This window comes from Micropterus salmoides, unplaced genomic scaffold (assembly GCF_014851395.1).
Source record: "Micropterus salmoides isolate LMB-PRFRI ecotype aquatic unplaced genomic scaffold, ASM1485139v1 Ms_hic_scaffold_15, whole genome shotgun sequence".
Lineage (NCBI taxonomy): Eukaryota > Metazoa > Chordata > Actinopteri > Centrarchiformes > Centrarchidae > Micropterus > Micropterus salmoides.
In genome coordinates, this window is record NW_024040596.1 from 10,162,589 (window position 1) to 10,186,653 (window position 24,065).

The 24,065-nt window shown below is 38.6% G+C and overlaps 1 protein-coding gene across 1 annotated transcript in view; it reads right to left on the minus strand.

The window, feature by feature from the left end:
• Window positions 1-18,619, minus strand: part of htr1fa (5-hydroxytryptamine (serotonin) receptor 1Fa) — a 29,766-nt gene extending 11,147 nt beyond the window's left edge. The window contains exon 1 of the mRNA XM_038719520.1: window positions 18,495-18,619. The gene's annotated coding sequence lies outside the window, so the exon portion shown is untranslated. The remainder of the gene's footprint in view (window positions 1-18,494) is intronic.
• Between the last annotated feature and the right edge of the window lie 5,446 nt (window positions 18,620-24,065).

Below are 24,065 nucleotides of genomic sequence, written 5' to 3' on the forward strand. Positions count from 1 at the left end.
ATAATTATAGGAAAAAGCATCTGCTCAAACCTTTATCTGAGCAGTGAATTATAGAGATTTTCCAACCACTGCATGTATTCGGATCCACATCAGGGTTTAATGCAACTATACCAATAAATGCCAAAAGCAGTCTGTAATGAGTTTAAAATTAATGAGTAATTTATGTCATCTGTCTACTTCTTCCAGACTTAATGAAGGCATTCCCTTTAAACGGATTGAGTCCCATTGAAGGCAGTATGACCCGTAGTATGTTTCATATGCGGTCTTTAATTTTAAAGTACTGCATCAAAGCACATTGTCAGTGAACATTAACATTGTCTGTTTCTCTTGATTAAAGCCCCTACAGGATTTTAACATGTTTAACTTTGTGGCACACAGTAAAACATATGTGTCTTTAAATCAAGGTACAGCAAAAACATAACACAGCAAACTATTCAGTTAATGCTCTGTCCTAGTTTTCACATTGCAAACCATTATTTAGGAGATGGTGACATTGTGGGAAGGCACTAGAAACACACAGCTGCATGCAAAATGACTTCCTCATCCTTACATCACTTAACATCCTTACAACACAACTGCCAAGCTCCACAAATCCTCATCCTAATCAACAGTTTAATGTGGGAAACTGCTTTGTGTGCCTTATTTTAGATTCTATAGACTTCTGCTGCCATCCAGGTGTAATGGAGGTGAATGGAGACCAACAGGGCCTATTTTAAAGCAAAACTTGTCAGCTCAAGACATCTTGGTTGTTGTGTGCAAGACAGGACAGGTCTGTAAAAATGCTTGGATATTTCAGAACATTACACTGCCCCTCAGTGAGGTCACTTCTATTTATATATCCCAAAATCACAAATTTAGACCACTTTAAGTCTTAAAGGGTCACCCCAACTCGTGACGGCCTGGGGCCTGTGGTGTTGGCCTGTTTTCTCTCCTTTTCTTTCATGTCTTTCTTCCTGTTTGGTCAGACACGCCCACCTTGCAGTGATTGCGGCCACCTTTTCAAGTCTTTAAAAGTTGTGGTGAACCAAGATGGCGCTCTCTTCCTCATGATCTCTCTTCTGGAAGGCGGGTGCCTTTCAGGAGCTCCTTTTTCTTTTGGTTGTGTTTTTGAGTATGATGAGTTTGAGTTTAATTGTGTTTTGAGTTAATTCTAAGTTAAGGTAACGTTAATAAATCTCTTAATTTAAACTGTTTTTCTGTGTGGACCTTGCCTCTTTGTTATGTTCTTCCACGAGCTGGGCATACCATCTTTTATGCATATTGTGCTGCTGATGAATCAACCAAAAGGCTGGTGCCCTTGCATACTACCTTATTGTGCACATGACCTAGCTGTTGAGATTGTGCCCATTTAATTGTATGTCAATGGGAAAATAGACAGCATTTTGGTAAATGGACAACCCACAATTCCTCCTGATCCAGAGCCGCCCCAAAACTGTTCCTATGAAATGGAAAAAGTTGCTATAGTAAAATGAAAAATATATACTCCAATAAATTATTTTTTTATAACAAAACGCTGGCACATTTCTAATTTTGTTTCTCTGCTTATTCAGTTTGCATGAATGAATACAGTGTGATATGTTATTTATTGAATTGTAGCCACCATAGATATTCATACATTATACTTTAAAATGTGTTTTGACAGCAGCCAATTCTTCCATTATAGAAAGGTACAGCTATTTATTAATTACTGAGCACCCTGAGTTGAAGCAGAAAACTATTAAGAAAAGAGTAATTATAAAGTCTGTAGCTTGAGGGAAAACCAAGGAGAGGTGAGTGTACTGCATTGTTTTGCCTTTATCACATAATGTAGCTTAAAGGTATATTTTATTTCATTTTTCTTTAAATTTAAGATGAAGAAGATATTAAATATGGTAAATTAGGTGGGCATGACAGGAGATGATACATTTATATATCAGCAGCCAAAAATATTAATTGAGCAAATTGCTGGCAAAAATTATCATCCTAATCATTTATTTGGAGTTGTTTTCTGCCCACTGGATTACAAAAGTGTGATAAGCAATTTTCTTTTAGTTCTGTCTAAAATCTGTTCCAACAGCTCTTAGGGGGAAATATCTGGGTCTTTAGTTTGCTAGATGTGAGTTCACCAGCTAGTCTCTGTCTGCTTTTTATTGCTAGGCTGGTAGTGTACCGTAGAACTATGGCTGTGCAATTAATAGAATTTTAATCACGATTTTGATTTTGGCTTTCAACAACTATAAAAACAAGTTAATGAAAATAAAACGAATATTGTGCAGCATGCTGTTTTGCAATGACACATCCAGCGCACCCTTTCCTTCACAACGCACTTTCATCAGGTCTTGCGATGTTTAGTTCAGCTCGAGAAAACATGATGGGGTTTTAACTTCTACAAGTTGTGTGTACACAAACCACACAAACACACACACACACATGCGCAGAAACCCTGAAATGCTGTTTAAAGACTATTTGATTACTATTTCTTAATTCATGGGCTAATTGAGATAATGCATAATCATTGTAAAAAAAAATTGAAGCACACAATTGGAAAAGTTCAATAAATGCACAATGACTTACTGTTTGACGTAGGGGAACAAAGTCAATCAGTAATCGTGTCACTAATCGTGATTTCAGTTATGACCAAAATAATGATTTTTGCCATAATCGAGGAGCCTTATCATGCAGTCTCCTCTCCTCTCCTGCTCTGCTCTCCCCTCCACTACATTCTTTCCTCTCATGTCCAACATCAACAAGAAACACATGCTTTTTCAAATAATCCAGATTCAAGTTACATTAAATAGACTAGATTCCAGCAATGTTTGAGGAAATTAGAAAACCATCATCGATTTTGTAATTTGAGTGGATTCTCGGGAAATTAAGTGTGTCCCCATTAAAATGTGTTTTGTGACAAACTGTAATAATAATAATAATAATCCTTATTTGTAGAGCACTTTTCAAAAACAAGTTACAAAGTGCTTTAACAAGTGTAAGGAATAATACAAAAAAAAGATAAGAGCATGAAAATTTAATATAAAATTAGTAAAATACAATAAAATAAAAGGGATAAAATAAAGTCAAATAAGATCGGGAAAGGCTCTCCTATAAAAGTATGTTTTAAGAAGGGACTTAAAAGAGTTCACTGACTCAGCCGACCTGATTTCCTCGGGCAGGCTGTTCCAGAGCCTCGGGGCCCTGACAGCAAACGCTCTGTCCCCTTTAGTTTTCAGTCGAGACTCTGGAACAGACAACAGACCTCTGCCCGAGGATCTCAAGGTACGTGCTGGTGCGTATGGGACTAAAAGGTCAGAAATATAACAAGGCGAGAGGCCATGAAGAGCTTTAAAAGTGATCAATAGAATTTTAAAGTCAATTCTAAAACATACTGGGAGCCAGTGTAATGAAGCTAAAATAGGAGTAATGTGGTCATATTTCTTTGTTCTGGTTAAAAGCCTGGCAGCTGAGTTCTGGACAGTCTGGAGTCGATCAATAGATTTTTGGGTTAAACAGGTGAAAAGGCTGTTGCAATAATCCAGGCGTGATGAGATGAAGGCGTGTAAAATGGTCTCGGTGTCCTTAAAAGTTAACATAGATCGAATTTTAGCTATATTTCTAAGTTGATAAAAACATGATTGAACAAGCTTTGTGGTGTGCTGCTCGAAATTTAAATTACTATCAAACCAAACACCAAGGTTCTTTGCCACAGGCTTAATGTGATTTACTAGGGAACCAGCAGATGGCAGTATTTGTTTTGCCATCTGCTGGGACCCGATGACAACTGTAGTGGTGTTCAGGGATGGGTATCATAAGGATTATATCGATACTACTGCTCAATAGTAGGCACTGTATACTCTATGTATACTATGCTTTCTACATGTTTATGCTTGTTGAACAGGTGTATTGATTAAATATTGGCTTTTTACTTGTGAAGGTTTTATTGCTACTTACAGTAACATGCATATCCATCATCAATTCGAGTAATCTTGGGTGTTATCTACACTTCCCCTGGTTCACTTCTCCAACGTGGCCTCTTTGCTGACCAATGACTTTGTGTGTGTGTTTGTGTTGGAGCTCACAGAGGGCAACATTTCTATAATTTCAACAAAGATTTGTTGTTCACAATGTAGCGTTAGCATAATCACTGGGGAAAATAGCGTCTGCCAATAGTGAGTTTACTGCATCGCAAGAGATGTACTTATCAACATCACTGCAGCTTCCAGCACACTTGTAGCTGGTAGCAATGACAACGCTGACACAGAAACGATGCTTGGAGGAATGGTTCCAGCATCCCGGCAATGTCACACCTTCCTACTGGCTGTATGGATAGTAGCTGGATTTACTGCTTTACAAACAGTGTAAAACAGTTATTCCCCCCATAAAAAACACTGAATCGATTTTCCATTCCTCACGACTTTTATTCCTGGTACGGCATTCCTGTGCAGGTTTTATATATCCAAAGAACTTCTGAGACGTCTAATTGAGACCTGCATTTATTTCTCAAAACATGTAGCCACACCAGGGGTCTCATTTACGAAACTCTGCGTAGAATCCTCACTAAAAGTGTACGTGCGCCCAAAAGCCAAAAATGGTGTACGCCAAAAAATATTCAGACTTATAAAACCAAGTGTCTGTAAGCAAGTTCCCTTTATAAATCACAATCAACTTGAAATGTGGCGTATGTGAGGGAGCTCCATGTCCAACCCTTCAAACGCCCATAGTGTTGTGGTACTGCAGAATCTCCCCACTACCTTGTGTTCTTTTGTTCCCCCCTTCCCTGTGTTTTCTGTCTGTCCTCCCTGTCTGGGCGTGGCTACACGCTCTGGCTCCAGCGGTGCACCTGGTCCTCATTCCACTAATCAAGCTCCTGCAGTATTTCAACCCCAGTCCTCCTCACATTCTTTGCCAGATTGTCAGTTAACTGCATGTGGTACATGTGTCAAGGCCAACTATCTACTCCAGTAAGATTCTGTGTAATTTCTGCCTCTCCCTGGATTAACCTGTTTTTCTCTGTGCCCAGGATCACACTACCTCTGGGAACTCTGCTGAACGCCACACCCCGCTCAGCTCACATCTTGTCTGGACAAACTCCCCTCCTCCGTGTTCTCCATTCTGCCCTGTTGGAACCAACCACCCAGTCTCCCATTGCACTTTTCAATAAAACCCTTTGTTACCCCTTCGAACTGTTCCGAGTCTGCCTTTGAGTCCTTAAGTTCTTGCATTATGACACATAGTTGCCTATAAATCGTCATTGACACCCCTCATTAATATTAATACGTACTGACTGCATGAAGAAAAGGAGGCTAATTCTGACAGAAAAGCTACAAAGCGAAATTTAAATCCGTGTGACACTGACGTTCCTTTTGGTGAAGCTGAAACATGTTGTTTGGTGGGTAAAAAACGCACTTTCATGCAACGCTTGTGCACCGGAGGAAAGGGGGCACCGGAGCTCCACCCCTTTATAACCGATCTGCAGGAACAGGCATCCCCGCTGAGTAGTGACGTCGCTAGCTGGAGGGGGACACACACAAGCAAGATGGGATGACCCAGATACTAATTTGGATTCCCCCGTTTGAAAAGAGAGTAAACCAAATGCATTCCACTTGTGTTTAAACATTTATTTATGCTACACAAACAGTCCACTCACTTAAAGAGGCTGCCGATGAGTTAAAAGAAATGACTTGTTGTATCACATCCACACACGCTGGAGCACAGCGTTTGGCTCAATGAGGCAACAAACATCTGATAACAATATTTGATTGAAAATTTGCTTGACTGACGCACTGGAAACGGCATCCATTTAAATGTAATTTGTCCTCCTGTTCACCTTATTTATGAGAATAAATTGCACTGCAAGCAAGTAGCCTATTAATTAATATGATTCCTGATAAAACTGTACAACATATTTGAGGCATTCTTTTGCAGAAACAGATATCTCCATTTGTGGTTATTATCCTAAATCTGGATATTTTTGTGTGCGCTGCAAATGATCTTAAATTGTGTTTTGGTTTTTTTTTTGTGCACTTCAGGGAAAGTCAATAAAACGGCCTCTGCCATGTGAGTCGACGTTTCTCATTTCTCCTCTTTATGTGTGTACGCATGGTTCAGAGTTTACTTACAGGACCACACATTCTCCCATCAAGTTTGTTTTTTATACAGTAGATCACAACCTTTGTTTGGGAAGTGGCGTACGCACATTTCCAAAACTGTTTTGTACGTACGCACCGTTTATAAATGAGACCCCAGGCCAGTAAAAGGGCAAACAAGCATAAAATTGGGACTAGGCTTTTAATTGAAGTTTTAAGGTAGCTATATGTTCAGTGTATTTGTTTACATCACAAATATATATGTATATTTAAGAGAGATACAGAGGCGCAAACATTGTCCAAATAACTGCAGAGGTAAGTCATAATTCTCTGGGATTTCATGAGAAACCACGCCCTTTCACATTACTCTGAAAACTGACTTTGAACACCTAGCTCAACCATTCTCTCAGTCAGATTAAGACACTGTGGATGTATGTTAACAGAATTACATATAACTGTAACTCACATGCACTCACATACTTATATTTGCTTAATTTAAAAATGCCTTATGCATTATTTGAAAATAACATTAACAACCTCCAAACACACACACACACACACACACACACACACACACACACACACACACACACATACTTAGCCACATGAATTTCATTTAATTGCACCTCATGCATAGTTCCTCAAACCAGCATGAGCTAATATCCTCTGCAAGTGTTCACTTATTTCCACAAGAGTTACACCTGGTAACGAGGGCACCTTAGTGTAAATGGACTGGGAGGAGGCAATGAAGCAAATGGCTGAACTGATTGGAGGTCCATGTGGAAAAACATTGTTCAGGAAATGCAATTTTCAGTGGTATGCCCTCTTTAATCCCACTATTACACTACAACGCACTTTATACCGACATTAAGCCAACATCATCACTATGAGAAGGATGGTGTGAATTGAAATGTTTTCTTAAATTAAAATGTTGCTGCTCAACACTGAACTCTGATGTCCAGTTGTCCTTGAATGCAACAACAGGAAGAGTTATACGAAAAACAGTCCTTGTTCACAACAGCATTGCCATGTAATAGCACCACTTTTTCACAAATACGGTGCATTGTTCAACATCAGAGTTTGCTCGGAAATGGAACAATCATTTCAGTAAGACTCCTTGCAGCTATTTGGTGCATATAAAGGTCAGACTGGCAGAAGTTACAGCATCATTCTGGTAAGAAATGTTTTAATTAAAGTGATGTCGGAAAATATACTGATGCAGGACAGGACCTGGACGATAAAAAATAAAATGAACAGTTTCTTGGCACACATTAATCTAGGTGGATCTCTAGAAAAAAATACATAAAACATTCTCAGAAAGGTAAATTAAATTACAGAATTTTCTTCTCATATGCTGTTGACTCTCCACTGAACACTGAAATAGTGTTTAATAATAATAATGAGTGATTAAAACCTGCGAGGTGAGAGAAATGGCTTTGAGTCCACCAGCATGCAGGTTTAGACTTGAAATATGCTGGAGAATGACTTTAACATAGCCACAGGGGTTGAATACACTGCAAATGATCAATTGATGTTACGTTATCAGGTGTTGAGATTACCGCCTTTCAAATCTTATTTAGTCCAGGAACAAATCCCTTTTCTTCAGTTCACCACTGGCAGCTCATAATATACCTTGAAAATGTTCCTAACGCAGATGAAAAGCCATGGTCAGGCCGGGGGCCTCATGCATTATATTATATTACGCATACAGATTCATGATGTACATTACGTTTTTGTTTTCTTTTTTAAATGTAAAGTAAGGATTAGCATTACATTTACATTACATTTGATTTCAGAAAGTTTTGGATTTTTTTCACTCAAAATTATAGCCTGAATTTAGATTTGTGATTAAGACAAGCCTCAGACATTGTTCTGTTTCCTTTTGTGAGTTCAATTTCACAATGTACACATCCCATCCATGACCTTCAGAGCTTTTTGTACAAAATGCTGTAGTCAGTCAGATCATACACATTTTTCCCTCTGGTCGCTCTTCTTGGGAGTAGTGAACTTCTAAATTACTGTTTTGGTTGCATTGCAAAGACTCTTTCCAGCTTGGGTGAAATATCATGGTTCCCATGCGTCCTGGAAAACAGCTGACCAATTTTCCAGTCATGGACAACACCTGGAAAATAAGATAAAAAGTAAAATGTCCTGGAAAATCTTGTGTTGTTCTGGAAAATTATTTTAATATTATGTTCTGGCTGCATTATGAACCCACCCCCAAGTCACTTCACATGGTAGCACAGTTTGGATTAAATTAATTCAAGTGAAACTCTAAAAAAAAATGTAGGTTGCATTATCCTCCAAAGCAGGGAAGGATTGGCCTTCAGGAGTTTTTATTTTTCAATTTCTAATGCCTACTTTATGATCCGTGACCGGGCCTGCCGGTCTGTCAGTCAGTTTCATTGGAACGCTGTCTGTGTGTCTGTTGGACAGGGCCAAACTAATATTTCCAATATTGAAGGGGATACGAGCCCCCCCTCCCAAATTGGACTGATCCTCGTTTTTGCTGAATCTGATTGGCTCGACAGCATTGATAAAAGGAGTTTACTTTTCATCTGGTTTGTGTGATAAGTGCAACAGAGATGGTAAATATGGCGAAAAGAAAAAAATAGGATAAAGAAACAAGTGGTGCCAAAAAATATAAGACACAACAGGCAGCTAAATGCCCCAAATTATACAACCTTTTCTGTGGTGGAATAGTGACAGGTACAGGGGCCTGTGCAGGGCTGGGCAGGCAATCATATTATGTATGGACAGAATTTATAAAATGATCATTGTTAGTCATATTCATTACTGATGTTTTCCATGTTCATATGTAGCTGTACAATATGTAGCCTACATGCAGAGGCAGGGTCCAATACAGGGGGAGCTGAGCCATGCAGGGTTGAAGGTGAGGGCTTTGATTTTTATGCACACACACTTGATCGGTGCAGTGGTGACCTGCTTATACAAACTGAGGAGACAGGTGTCATCCTAAAGTTTCTTAAAGGTCTTCAGCATAATCTGATTCTCTTTATACCAGAAAAACAATATTAGTATTAAAATAACAGCAAAAAAATCGTTGTGGGCTGAATATCAGTCCCTGTACATCCCTGCTCCAAAGGTAAATATTAGTCACTGCTGGCTGGTAACTGTGCTAGTTTTTATTAGTTATAGATTAAGGTTTTCTTGTCATCTAGTTTTTAAAGGTTGAGTAATGTTAAATTTGTTTGGTTCAGTTGCTGAAGTCAATTTGCTTGCTAGCTTGATTTGTCTGCAAAGATTTAAGGTTTGTGTTTCAGCTCTGGCTAGGAGCAATTGTTTCAAATGTGTTGGGCCATGTTGAGAAAGTTAAGTAAGACTGAATAGGAAGAAACAATGAATGGGAGCCCAGCTGTATGTGCATTAAACGCTAAATACTGGCTAACAGCGCTTTTCTTTTTACTTTGCCAGCATTATCTCTTCAAACGCTACATGACAATATAATGGACGCGTAACATGACATGAAACTTTTTAGCCGTAGATCACCGTGAGGTGTGATTAGCTTCATTAGTATAGGGGCTGACATATGGTGTGATAAACTGATTTAACTACAGCTTGCTTTAATTTCCTGATGTGTTCTTTAGAACATCAATTAACTTTAGATATTTGCACACCTCTAAAGAAGTCTCAGTTTTTTGAAGGTAAAAGTTATTACACTTGCATGTCAATACACCAAGTTCGTTGTGAAGTGTGGTGTTGTGACAGTGGTCTGAAGGACATACATCTGGACTAAGGACCACAGTGATGTTAATGTTTGAAAGCTAACATTCAACAGAATGCTGGGATTTATCAGTAGAAAGAAAATCACTTGCCAAGTGAACAACACAAAGGGCTTTCCAAAAGTAACAAAAAAATATAATATATAATATTTTTAAAAAACAATGTTAAAACAAGGCAAGATCATTTTGTCATAATTCCTACACATGTAATGGATGATTTCATAGATAAGTTAAAGCCATAGACCGCACATCTTTAAAATCAGACTTCCGCAGAGAAGACCATACTAGTTTATGAAATGATCTCTGTCTGTCATACCAGCTAGATCATCACTGAAAATGACTGAAAAGTCCTGGAAAATGATCTCTAGAAAAGAGTGGGAACCCTGAATATCACTGTCAAGATTATTAGCCTACAATTATGAACAACATGATGCAATGGATTTATTGCTTGGTTTTTCTTCTTCTTCAAATACAGCTCTACCATTCTCACCATGAATTTAATTATTTATTTAATTATCTTCTTCAAAACTCTTTTAGAAAATCAAATTAGATAAAATGTCTGAATTCTGTTTATATTTAAATTTTAAGTGAAGCAGTTATTGAATGGATTAATATTGAGGATGTTCGCCTCTCCTAGTAGAGGATGGAGGTCATCTGGTGCATAATTATTAAAGAATTAATTGACTGCAGATTCACAAAAACAAAGGTAAGTATAGGAAAATGCACAGCTTGCTATTTTTTACTTTCTTGCTAAAATCTGAAATATTTTACCTTAACTAATAAGCAAAGAATTTTTTGTTTTAAGAAAACATGTGAGTAAATAACAGGTTAGCAGGACCATGCAACGCTTCTTACTGCTTTTTATCTGTCCGTCTGGTCAAAATTTGGAGATATAGAAAACATTGAAAGCATTGTAATACTTTTTATCCCAGGTTTTTATTTGCCTCACTCGATTTGTTTATATGTATTCAATTCTGTGAACTTCGGAGCTGACAAAATCTACAACAATATTATGTCACAATACTGCACTCAGTCATAATTTAAACCAATTTCAGATCCCTCTAAAATGATGTGGCAATGATAGTAGATCAGTTTAATTTTAAATAAGACAAACAGGATGTCAGTAAATGGATGCTTCTTACACACCCAGCCTAGACCAACCCAACCCTTTCTGGTCAGAAGTTAAATTTCCTAATTGTTTAAAGTGTCAGGCAGCAAGCTCACAAAATGTTACAGATATGGAAATGCCTATTAAGTCACAACTTCTTCCCTAATCTAATCTAATAATCTATTTTATTTATTAACTCAACCTAATTCAAACCTTTGTTTACTAATTCCTGGCCAACATCTGTAATGCAGATGTTGGCCAGAGACAGCAAAACAATTGGGCCTAAAAAGCTCAGTGGACAAACTTACAGGAGATATCCTTTGACAGAAAAGCATCACTAGATGGAGGTACCAAGTTTTCATCTATACCTACCCATTAACACACAACACAAAAGCCTATTTTGCTTTTTCGCTCATACATGCACATTGTAAGAAATTCTTAAAATTCACAACATAAACACATGCAAATACACACACATTTTCCTGCCTGAATCTACAACCCTCCCACACATACCAAGTAAACGGCTTTGAAAATAGCTGGAGTGTGTCGTGGAGGTCACTGCAAACTGTCATGGAATGAGTAATGGACAAGTGCTGCACAATCAAATACATTTTTTGAAACACTCTTACACGTGTGAATCAGTTGAGGCACTAAAACGGGCGCATCGCTTTTGCAACATCAGATCAAGTACTGCTCATTTATGAAAAATTCTAAATTTATTCAACTTTTTCATGCTCAATGGTCGATGAAGAACTTCTGAATCGACACATAGTGTGTTGCCAGTCCCCGGCTGAAACTGAGACGAAAATGGAACTACAAGCCGAGTGACTTAATAATTGGAAGTTGTTCCTAACCCAAACTGCAGAGAGCCGCTGGGAAAAGCCTTCTTGAAATTTGTATTCAAACTTGTTAGCTTAGAGTATCTGTGTCCCTGAGTCCTGAGTCTGGATCCCAAATTCACCAAGCAATAACCAAACATATTAGCTTTGATCTTTGACTTAGTCGACACTTTCATAAAATAAGCATTCAGTGTTTTGTGTTTGTGGGAATGGCTCTGCTTACCCAAAAAATCAATACAAATATAAAAGCAGTCAAAGTCACACAAAAAAGAAAAAACTACCTTTTAATCTTTCTTCAAAAACACCATTCTAATATTTGTGAGGAAACAAAATGAGCACAGACAACAATCAAAGCAAAGAGCTGGAATTTCAACCATCAGCTTTCATACATGTCAAGTTTGTTATTATGACAGGAGCTCAGAGATGAGTCCTTTGTGTGGATCCTGTTTTAAAGGCTGTCTTACATAAAGGCATATGTAGGCAGAGTGAGTGATGCACGATGCACTGCTGCTAATTCCATTCTGACAAATAGATTTTTTTGCCATCCGAGCAAGTCAGCCTTAAGGGTGGTGATGCCGGTTGGTCAGTCTGTTTGTCCTTCAAAAGTCACAGAGAAATGCATCATTTCTGTACCTATGTTCTCAGAACAAAACAGGTATATCCTTACCAGCTGTAAGTATCCACCAACCACTTTGTGCTTGTTGTTTGGGTCTGGTGGTGATCTATTATTAATAATAAATATATTCAGAATCTGACAGATGGGAAAGTAATTGCAGGATGTAATAGTTATGGAAGCCAGACATACACTCCATTGTTTGTTCATGTTGTTAATGATGTGGCGTTACATTGGACATCAATGGACTTCTCTGGTATGACATGAGCTGTACCAGGCTGTCGCTGCACAGACAATCCTAGTTTAGTTACTGTCACAGGATTTGTTGATAATAATAAATAAATAAAATAGCCTTATCTTTTAAAAGACACATCCTCTGGGTAAACTGGAAAGACTCTGTCCTCCCAAGAAAGACGATAGCATCAGTAGTTTCATAAAGTGCCCAAAACTGTAACAACCCCCCGGCCGTGACCCTGGCCCTCTTCATGGTATGTGTTTGAATGTATTTTTTGCATTCTTTTTCCCTTTTGGTATGTCTGCTGTGTGCTTGGTGTGTTTTTCTTTTGCGTCTGTCTCTGTTTTCTGTTTTCCCTCTCATGCTCTGAGACTGCTGGTGGGCGTGGTCGCCGGTGCTCCTGTCTGCTCACCCTACTCATCACTTCAATCAAGCACACCTGTTCCACATCCTGCATCTACTGTACCACTCAGTATGAGCACACGCCAGCCAAACTTAGTCTTGAAATCTGACTCTCGTCTGACTTTTGAGGTGCCGATTGTTAACTCGTCCTTTTTCCCTGTCTCGACCGCAGAGTACCAGCCTGGACCTCGGACTCAGTTCAACTCACCTGAACCACGACATCAGAACATCTACTGCCCAGCCCACATCTCTGTTTGCACCTTTATTTAATAAAATTCACCTTTGTTTGAACTGCTCTGGTCTGCGTTTGAGTTTTGGTTCCCGGTCCTGAGCTCCCCGGTCCTGAGCTTCAATGTGTCGTTCTAGAGGGCATGGACAAAAAGCTTATTTTGTCGTCTATTTGGAGCTCTTGTTGAGTGAAAATATTGACTTTACAAGTAAGTACTTTTCAGGGGGATTGTGCATGACAGTCCACCAGGGGAAACGTTGCTGTCATCCTGTTGCACTCTAAGATGCTGTTTTATGTTAATAATGATGGATTACTATTTCTTATTTCATGGGCTAAATGGGCTAAATTAATGCAAATCAGGGTTGGGCCGAAAGAGCGTTTGGGTTAAACCTCTTCTCTGTCTCTGCTTCCACCCGCGGTGCGTTATCGTGGCAGCAGGTGCGCCCCATGCCGGCTTGTTAATGATGTAGCCTATCAAACAACCGGAACCAACATTTGCACTCTGTGTTCACTGTTGCTTTACCTGGTCAATGCCTGTAAAATCATGTCTGTGACTTAATAATATAATAGGCTACCAAGTTTTGCCAGTGAACACGTGCATTTATAAGACAACCGCTACCCCCCACGTAAATACAGAATATAGCAGGAGAGGCTTTTGTGTCAAAAAAAACTGTTGGGTAAGGTTTAACTTGCAATTTTCTTTTGCAAATCATAACTTAATGACTTGGCGCCTTTTGTAACTTGTGTGACTCTCATTGTTGATAATATAGGATTTGAGTCTTTTTGTCTTCCAAGGGGGAGGCATGACAGAAAGGGTTTGGGTACTGGTCTGGACTGTTTCCTATTCAAAAAATGGTTCTGCCTGAGCTTGTGGGTATATCTTTGGTGCAGCCCCTGAACTGGGACACAACTCGTCGCACCTGTTCAATGAATGGTAGGACCGTCTCCAACCCATAACAGGATAAGCAGGTATATAATGGATGGATGGATGGATGGGTATAAATAACCACATGGCCTTCTCTCCAATTTGACATCTGGCCAAGGGACAACAATTGAAAATGTCCCTTTTGGCTAACACTGGCACATTTACAGTGATGCTAATCAATGTGCATTGTCCCTAATTTTAAAAATTCCACCCTTAAGATAAACTTTGCATTTATAGTCATACTGGTAAGGCTGTAAGACGAGCAAAAATGTTGCTCATTCCATCTAATACTCACACTATGTTTTGTGAAATGTAATGGACATTGCAGCATCTAGGCGTCGCTGGAGGGGCTTTTAGTCTTGTTCCATTAGGATTCAGTTTCCTGTAAGAGGCCCTGGGGAGAGACTGTCTCTCAGACATGGATCACTCTATTATATGTGGTTGGTTGATGGGTTGTTTCTTCAGGTCTACTTCAGTTAGATTATAGTTGACCTGTAGATAGTAAGTTACTGTGTAACCCTGAAATTAATTTCGGTTAACAAGAAAACAGCATGCAAATATCTGCTCCCTCCATCTGTCTCTTATTCTGTGTCTGTGTGTGCTGTCCCGCGCACACACAGACACACAAACAAATAAGTAGTACTGGTATGTTTGCTATGCTGTCTCAGTTTTGAAGACCCCTCAAATGTCCTGAAAGATTCATGAAAAAACAATGACAGCTGTCTTGGATTTGCATACTTTTGGCAGCTAACATTGGCATTAACACCTCTAATTTGAATACTCATCTGTCACGGATTGTTGACAATTAATTAAACATTGATTCCTGAAGGCTATGCGCCTTTAAGGTAGCTGAGAAGCATCCGTGCAGTTACTTTTGCAGAAGGCAGTGCTAGCAACCACATAAGGAAAGAGGAAGCTCAAAAATCCCTATTGTCATTGTCTGACAAGAATAGATAAGATGTATACAGACCGATTTTGACATGTCAGTGAAAAGCTGTACATCAGATATCTGTCTGGGCTTTGTTAGTAGCCAGGGGAAAATATAAAGACACAAAAAGCAAACTCAGTTAAAAGGCATTTCTTAAAAGCTACACAAGCCAAGATTTTTATGAAAAATGTTTTTGTCTAATGTACGTGGTAGGAACAAAAGAGAAGAGCATTTCAGCCTCACAAACTGCATTTTTGTCCTAATGAAATTAAGTTATAAAGTAAGGACAACTCTGTCACTGGGAAGGACAAACTGAAATTTAAGAGTAAATGCCAGCGAACAAACACTCCCATCCAATCAGAGAACATAAGGCCCCATACTTTGAGGGTGGTTGCCTTATTTGATATGAACAGTAAACAGCAGTATAAGCAAAACAAGGTGGTATAAAAATTAAAAATATTGAGCTGTGTAGGTCGTCTGTGTACCAGCCATACAAACAACCAATATTATAAACCTTTTAACATTTAAACAAAGCTTTATTTAGCAGATCAATACACTTTTAGTTCAGCCATGAGTTTCACCAGTCTATAAACAAAACACATTTACTCGAGCACAAAATAAACACTCGTTAAATAAAAGCAGCCGTGTCTTCTACACCTTCAAACAGGCTCTCTACAGTATTTTGTCTGCCAGTTGGCTGCCACAAGTTATAATTCACAAGTCAAAGGTGGTGAAATATTCACAGCACAGTGAGGTATAGATCTTTTCTCTTTCACCTATCCCTTTGGCACATACTGGTAAAAAGCATGCTGTGCAAAGTTCAGTGAAATCCTCTCAGGATTTCTCTAATTCACATTTTCAGCTACTTTTGGGGTCAATGATGCGAAAATATTTAAGTAATATGCAAATTTAAATAAAGTTGCAAAGATGGTTTTATCTTTTCTCACATGGACGACCGTAATGCACTTTGGGAGAATTACTGCTGCGGAGAGCTTTTGTGAAAGCTTTACATATGTTTCTGTTTTTACTGTTGCACCCTTGCTACTTTATGTTTTCCATTTGCTATTGCGAAATTATCTTTTATTCACCTCGCGTTTCATGTTTTGATTGCTGTTATTGCTTTCCTTTGCTTTTGCCTCTGTTTTTATGGCTAATGCTGTATGTTTTTTCCTTGAAAAAGCACTTTCTAACCTTTTTAAGTAATATTTAAATGAAGATTATTATCACCACTAAAGCTGTAAAAGTAGTGCAGTTCTAAGATGTAAGCATGCACATTCCCCTCAATTAAATGGCCACTAAAATTGTTTCTTTGCACCTGGCTAACATCAAATGTGTCAGCATAAGACATATAAAGGTATGTTGATCCCCTAAGGGATTAATATGCTTGCAGTAGTAAGTAAGAGCACAAGCAAGGAAGCAATACAAGGAAATTTAAATACCTGGTGAGATTCTGTTCTCCAAATGTGTTTTGAATATAAATGATTGGTATTGGCACCAATACAGATGTCTCCACTTATAAGACATGTGTGTAGCTACAGTCTCATGTTAAACATAAATGAATGGTCCTAAACAGTTTCTCTCAGATTGGTACTCGGTACTGGTCGATAGCCAGTAGTTCAAGTATCAGCATCAGTCTCAGTAGAGTTGGGATTGGTGCATCTCTATATAAAAGCCCACTTGGCAGGGTGCTACAGGATGAGCTACACTGAATGCTCGCTCCTCATGGCCTCATATCATCAGCAGCCACAACATGTCCTTGGTTTGACTCTGCTACTCATCACCAGTCCATTACTTTTCCTTCCAAGATAACACCTCCAGTGTAATTAAGTGCCGTAAGTAAATCTTCCTCCTCGGCCAAAACGAGCCCAGTGTGGAGACCTTCGTCAATATTTCAAGTCATTAAATGAAAGGGTTTTCAATACCGTCCTCCACTGCAAGGAAATTGTTGGCCTTATTGTACATAAATTAAAAACCATCCTTTGACTGTTATGACTTTGCAGTGTGGCCATGCATGCACGGGCCAACCCAGTATCTTGGGAGTTATGTCCATTTATATATCTAATACTAGTGTTCAGAGCCATTGCAGGAAATGGTGTCCTCTATGTAGAAATTGGTAGAAAGTCCATAGAGGCTGGGGTGGTGGACGGGCATATAGTACGTCCATATTTCCTGTAGAGTAAATGTAAGCACAACCTTCCTCTAACCTATCCTAACCTAACCAAGTGTTTCTGTTGCATAACCATAACCTTAACCATCCTATAGTCACCATGCACAGATAGTAAAGAAAGCGAGAATATGTTAAATGTTGCCAATGGACATAAAAAACAAAACACTGGCATTGAACTTCATCTGTGATTTTGCCAAATCGGCCAAAACTGATGTTCTTGTCTGGAGAACAGGGTTGCATGGGCACATGCACAGCCCTGGGAATTTACATGAAAAAGCCTGCAAATCACTCAACCCCACGATTCCGTCACTGTCCCTCACTGTCTCTTTATTGCACCAACCCAGTCCCACAGTAAATGAACCCTGCACAAATGCTGCAACACACACACAAACTCCCCTCGCATGCAGTCCTCTCCCTTTCTCATATTATTTCTACCACACATGCACCTTAAGCACACTTTATACAGTGATGTGGGTTTGATCTTCCATATGCTGGCAAGGAAAGCTCCTTAAGTGGACCTGCTGCTGGTCAAAGAACCATTTCACTGCAGCAAAAGAGATCCCCAGGTGAATTCCAGCAGGTATTTGGAGGGCATGATGCTTACTTTTAGTAAAGTCCACACAGGATGGGAAGTTCAATTTTGAGCAAATACAGTATGTGGATATACTGAACATTCGCAAACACATATGCAACCACTAGAGAGCCTGCACAGCCCTCCAGAAGAAGAGGAATCTCCTCACCATCACTCCCTCTTGGTGAGCCAGGTCTGGTAAAGATCCTGGCAATAGCCAGGCAATACAAATCACTCTATATTTGTTTTTGTTTTCTCTTTTACATGATCATGTGCAGTAATCACTGTCTTCTCTGAGAGGGAAGCATTAAAGAAAAGCTGTGATTGGATCTAACTGGACAGACACATTAATAAAAAAAAATTAAGATACAGATGCATTATGCTTTAGTCTATGGGATCATCCAGTCCTGACTTTATCATATCATGAAAATAGTTATGATCAACACAATGGTGGAGGCAAAGTGGGCGCTCTGCTTTGATTTACAAATATACCGTGACAACGTCAAAAGCCAATTAAGATGACAACAGCATATTTATGTCACATCAATTAAACCTAATGCGCACATATCGCATAAAGCGCCTGTCTAGAAACTACTTCCCAATTTCAGTCCATGAATTCAGAAACTGCACGCCAGCCTGTCCCTCAATTAATGTCCAACCGGCAAAATATTAACTTACCCGGCTTCCGTTGCAGAGATTAAATGACAGAAGAAACCAGGCTGTGCCAGAAGGATATTATATTTCCTATTAGCCCATTCACAGCTCAGCGACGTTCACGCCGACACCCGTTACTGTGTCGACGGAGAAGGAGGCGCGCCCGCGGGAGCGCGCTTCTTGGCTATAGAGCTCAGAGGCGCGTCAGTAAGGAGGAGGTGTGAAGGCAAGATAAGAGTAATTACAGCCCTCCAGTAACCAGGGCTAATAAGGAGACAAGCATGTTCCTTAACAAGTCAATATATAACATTTTCTGTAGCCTAATAGCCTTCTTAATCAGAAAGATCATAAATGTGGCATATGTGTCTGTGTCATTCATTGTGACCTTATTCTAATCTCGCAATATATTATTCATGAAGCCAAATTTGGGATCCCATATGGTGGAAATGGGTTAAAAAGAGGTGTTAAAAGGGGGCATTCAGTACAGCTTAATATCTATATGCAGTCACACACAATACTAAACAATGATTTTTGATCAAACTATTGAAACCACTTTCTATACAGAAATTCTCATGTTTTTGTGATGAGTATTTAAATATGAAAAAAAGTTATGAATCTAATATGTGTTATAGTATCCAGTGGTACAATGTCTTTTTATGAGTGTTCTGACTAGCTGACCTTTCAGGATTATGCCGAAACATTTCTGAGAATAAATTGAGCCACTTTTTCATAATGTGTCACAATGGAAGGGGGGGTAAATATTCAAAACCTTTACCAAGTGTTTCACTCAGTTATTTCAGTTATTGTGCACATTTGGACCTATATTTGTGTCAAACATATGAAGAGGTACATGAAATTATATATAGAAGAGGCTGTGTGAATATAAAGCAACAGTGTCCGAAATGTGCACCTTGCTCACATTAACAAGTTAGTTCACAGTATCACAGTGACACATTCATTTATTTTACAGAGAATGTGTGAAATCTGTGCAGACTTCGTTTAAGAGTTGAAACAACTATGGTAAGTACCAGAAAATCCTTTAATGTAAAACGAGCCGGTGGATGTAATTTTGGCTATATTAGGTTTTTGGATGATGGTCACAATTAGGGACTTGGAAAACACTGGTTATAAAATGAGCTGGCTCCTGATCTCAAGTTGGAGGTGTTGCGTTCCATTTTCCATCAATCTCCCAACTCACCTCCCTCTGAGCACTGCCACACGGTGCTGTTTATTTAGCTGGGTGTTATGTAAATGTGTAGTCACGTTGCTTCCTGTAATAAATCATTGATTGATGTTCAAATTCCCTTGACTGATTGACTGTTAGGAGATTGGTTTTAGCATGCTGTGGACTAGATAACAAATGTGGACTATCGGATGGGCGGGCTGATGTGTGTCGACAATTGACAAGAGAGAGGTCAAAACACAACCGACGGTGTGTTTGATAACGGTGAACCTCCATTTATCCTTGGTGAAATGTTTTCACTCGGTGAGATTTTGCTCTGTTTAATTTAAAAAAACATCTTAAGGCTGGAAACGAAAGTAAATGTGTTATTAGGATATTTTCTGCATTGCAGTCACTTGTCGTGGCTATAGTGATGAAGCAGTATGATGGCTGCTGCCTACAACAACACTTCAGTGAAGCTCAAGCTTAAATTAGTCACTGCGAACAAAACGCCTGCTGCCAAATGATGAGAAAACTCCATTTAATCAAGTATTGACAGAGAAAAAGTTCACATCAGGATAGAAAGTGACTCTTGGGAAAATGTTCAGTTTCTTCAGTCTTAATATGAAACTGTGAAGCGCGAGTGGCTCTTTGAGGGCTGTGGTTGAACAACATTCAAAACAAAGTTACAAGCTATATAGAATGATGTGGACAAAACATATGCCTGCATGCACACAAAAGTTATTACAGCAGTACATGAGCTTCTAGCTAACCTCAGTTAAAAAAAAAAAGATGGAGTCCTCCTTCCTGAAATACATCTGCTACAGTTGCTCTTGGGCTCCTCGTCTAGTAGCTGTACAGTGGGCGGTAAGAGCCCTTATGTTCCCTGGGAGAATTGTGCTTGAGTAACTCTGGGAAGTCACAACGCTATCATAATGGAAATTTGCTTTTTCTTCATGAAATATGCCCCTTGTTTTTATAGGATCACTGAAAAACTTAACCCAATTTTCTCACGGGAAAAGTCACATGTGAGATGTGTAGCTGTAACTTTTAACTCTGTGAGCAAATTGTGGTTTGAATGCACAGTTATGTTGTTTTTGTGGTAAATGCTTACACTAACAATATATGTTTATTGGACTGCAGCCACTGCTATTTGAAAACTTTAACTTAGGCATCAGGGACTCTGTGTTTGAAGTGCAATTAAAAGCTATAGGATTTATCACCTCTGCCAGGAAATAATGCCACAGAAATGTGTTGCCTTACAAACTTTCTTCTCACATCTATGTGTCACATCTAGGAACATTTTTGTTTGCTGGGTAAGGAAATATTTCAAGCAAGGTTTTACACTATTAATGTTACATTTCAAACATGACAAAAATCAACTAAAAGCTAAAAATGGCAATTAAAATTTGTACAGCAATTAAAGGGTATAAGCTGTAAGGACTCCTCATTCTTCTTTAAATTAGACTTGAATTTTGCGTTGTGTGTTATTTATAACGTTACTTTAATCATCAACATCAACTTCAAACACAGCTGCATGAAATAGCAGATCAGGTCTTCTCATGCGTAGTTAGCCTGCATGAGGTATTTACATTTGAAAGGTTAGTACATGCATGGGGTATTATGTGCTCATTAAGTGCAGAGAAAAGTGAAGGTGGAGAGTGGAAAAACCGTATAGCTAACTTAAACCAAATGCTTTTGGTTGCTTTTATCCATCTAAATTAGCTGCAGTCAGTAGGTTTAAGCATATTCAAATGGCAGCAAAGATGAAGAAGCGCCTGGCATTTGTGAGTTTTTTCATCTTGTTGTTTGTTAGCAGGCAGGCAGTTAAAATATCATCAACCCACCAAGTAACAAAGTGAATTTCAGTACAATGGAAACCTCTAGTGCTCACATCTGTCTGAGTCAAAATGATCACTGCATGCGGATTATTATTATAACCAATTTTCTCATGCATACATTTGAATATTTCTGACATTAACATAAATTAATGAAACAGACAGCTTCCATATTTACTGAATTTTTATTGACAGGTTTAAAAATACAGTACAACCGTTTCTAATACTTTTGAAATAGTTGTAAAAGTTAAACTACTCTACGTGTAATACAGAACATTACTGTATGTAAAAATATAACTTACTGTATTTCAAATTATAATTAGGCTATAGAGCAATACTGTGCTGTTTCCAAATACAGTAATATCACTAGTGCAAATAGGCTACAAATCTGTAGCCGAACTGGTAGCAGAGTTTGAAAACAAACATATTCATAAAATAAAATATTCAGGGTTTTTCTATAGCATGGAGCATAAAACGACTCATATGAACACTGTAAGCAGACTATATGATTACTTTAGGGGATTTATTTAAACAGCATTATTATAGGAATGATTCTGGCCCAAGCTCTTTGATCCATACAAGCGGTTGATCACCACAAGCACTATATAATGCACTGAAAATATTGTTAGATAGCAGTCATTTTCATCAGGACAACCGCAACCCAACAGGAGTATTTGGAGCAATGCGTCATTTTGCGTACACCATGTTCTGAAATACAGGTAGCAGGCTAGTGTGCCATGTTCATGTTAAGTAATCACCTTCCAGTATATTATGTGAGGAACACAGATTGTTTATAGGAAAAGGTGCAGTAAAACACTGCATGAAAGATTCATGTCCTGTCAGGATTTCTGGATATAACTTTCCCGCAAGGATGGAAACCTGCATGTTGGGTTTCCCTCTTGGCTGACACCAAGAGATAAAATTGTAGGGTGTGCTCAAGCTAATAAAACGATCAAATCTAACAATATCGGATATAAAATGTAACATGTGCCTGCACCCTCTCTTCTGAGGTCCTGGACATGCAGTTGTGCGAAGTAAATAATAATGTTATGCTTTGTGAAGTCATGAAATGGAAAGTGAGAATTTTGAGCTCACTGCAAGTTGGCAGAAGCTTAACCCAATTTGAAGAGGGACCTTGTCCGACTGATTTTCACCTCACAAACCGTAGTTCCAATTGCTAATATCTCCAAAATGCTTCTGATCACCTTCCCATCTGTATTGTTTCACTCCATTTCATTTTGGAATACTGAAGTTTTATAGTCAAAACAAGGTTTAATTTTCATTCAGTGATACAAAGAGACATAATCAGGGTCCCTTAATACAGAAATTATAATCAACCGTTTTGTTGTTAATTGGCAATGACGGGGTTTTTTGTTAATGCTGCCATGCTTGTTAAGAATTATAATTTGCAAATAAAATATAATTTAGCATTTTTGAATTTTTAATGTTTACTGATAAATTAGTCAAACATTTCATCCTGCATTTGTCATGATGTCTAGTATCCATGTGTTTCCTTCAACCACAGTAAAATGAAAATACAGGATTTGCTTGTCAACTATTGTACATCCTATTTTACTCACCTCTTTTATGTCGTCATGCAAGTTATGTAATAAGGTCGGGAGATACAAACTCTTGAAATATTCTGCAAGACCATGGAACTGGTGTGTGTTGTCTGCTTTTCATTTAGCTGAATTTCTAAATAGCTGAGAATAACAAGGGATTACATCAGTATGGCCTTCTCACTGAAAATCTTATGTTTTATTCAGTGTTGTTTTTGTGACCACATATTGTGTTTGTCTTGTTGGAAAGATTTGAAACAGGGGGAGACAAAAAAACCCCCAGAGGAATTGTCTCACGCTGTGCATGTATTAGAGCAATTTAGTTCAATACAGATTGAGAATGTTTTATATAAATAGCTGGAATCACACAATGGCAACTGATCTGATATAAGAGATAGCAAAAACCTTAATTGCAAGCCATTAAACACGTTCTTATCTACTTACCTTCCCAATGGAGAGATATCAATTCAGAAATAATTTATAATATAAGCATGGAATGGTCTCATATACTACATACATTCTCCATTCCTTTTCCTGAGATGCAAATGATAGGTTCTTCGACTAGTCTTATGCTCATGTTTGACACTTATGGCAGTTCTTTCACTGTTTCAGTGCACCTGACTTGCATTAACTTTGGACAACAAAAGAACAAACCTGTAAAGGGAACATAAACTGCACACAGGAGGTACCAGGGTGAACATTTGAACTCAGAAACTTGTTGTTGTTACAATGTCATACCTCTCACAGGTGTAGAATTTAAGCAACCTCAAAGAAAAGCTGAGAGAACTGAGTGAGAATCCTCAGTAGTTGTTTGCCATCACTTTTATCAGGGTGTTGATATCTCTTTCATTTCTCTGGCTTTGTAGGTACTTGAGGTAAAGTTGGATTTGGGTGGATGCATAGTATCAGATCAGTAAAAGATGCTTAAGTTGTGATGACACCCCTGCAGAGATGCCAGCCTCTCATGTGACACAACACAGCTCTGGTGGTGATTAGGGCTTATTTGAATCATCAGAGTGTGTCTGCGAGTGTGTGC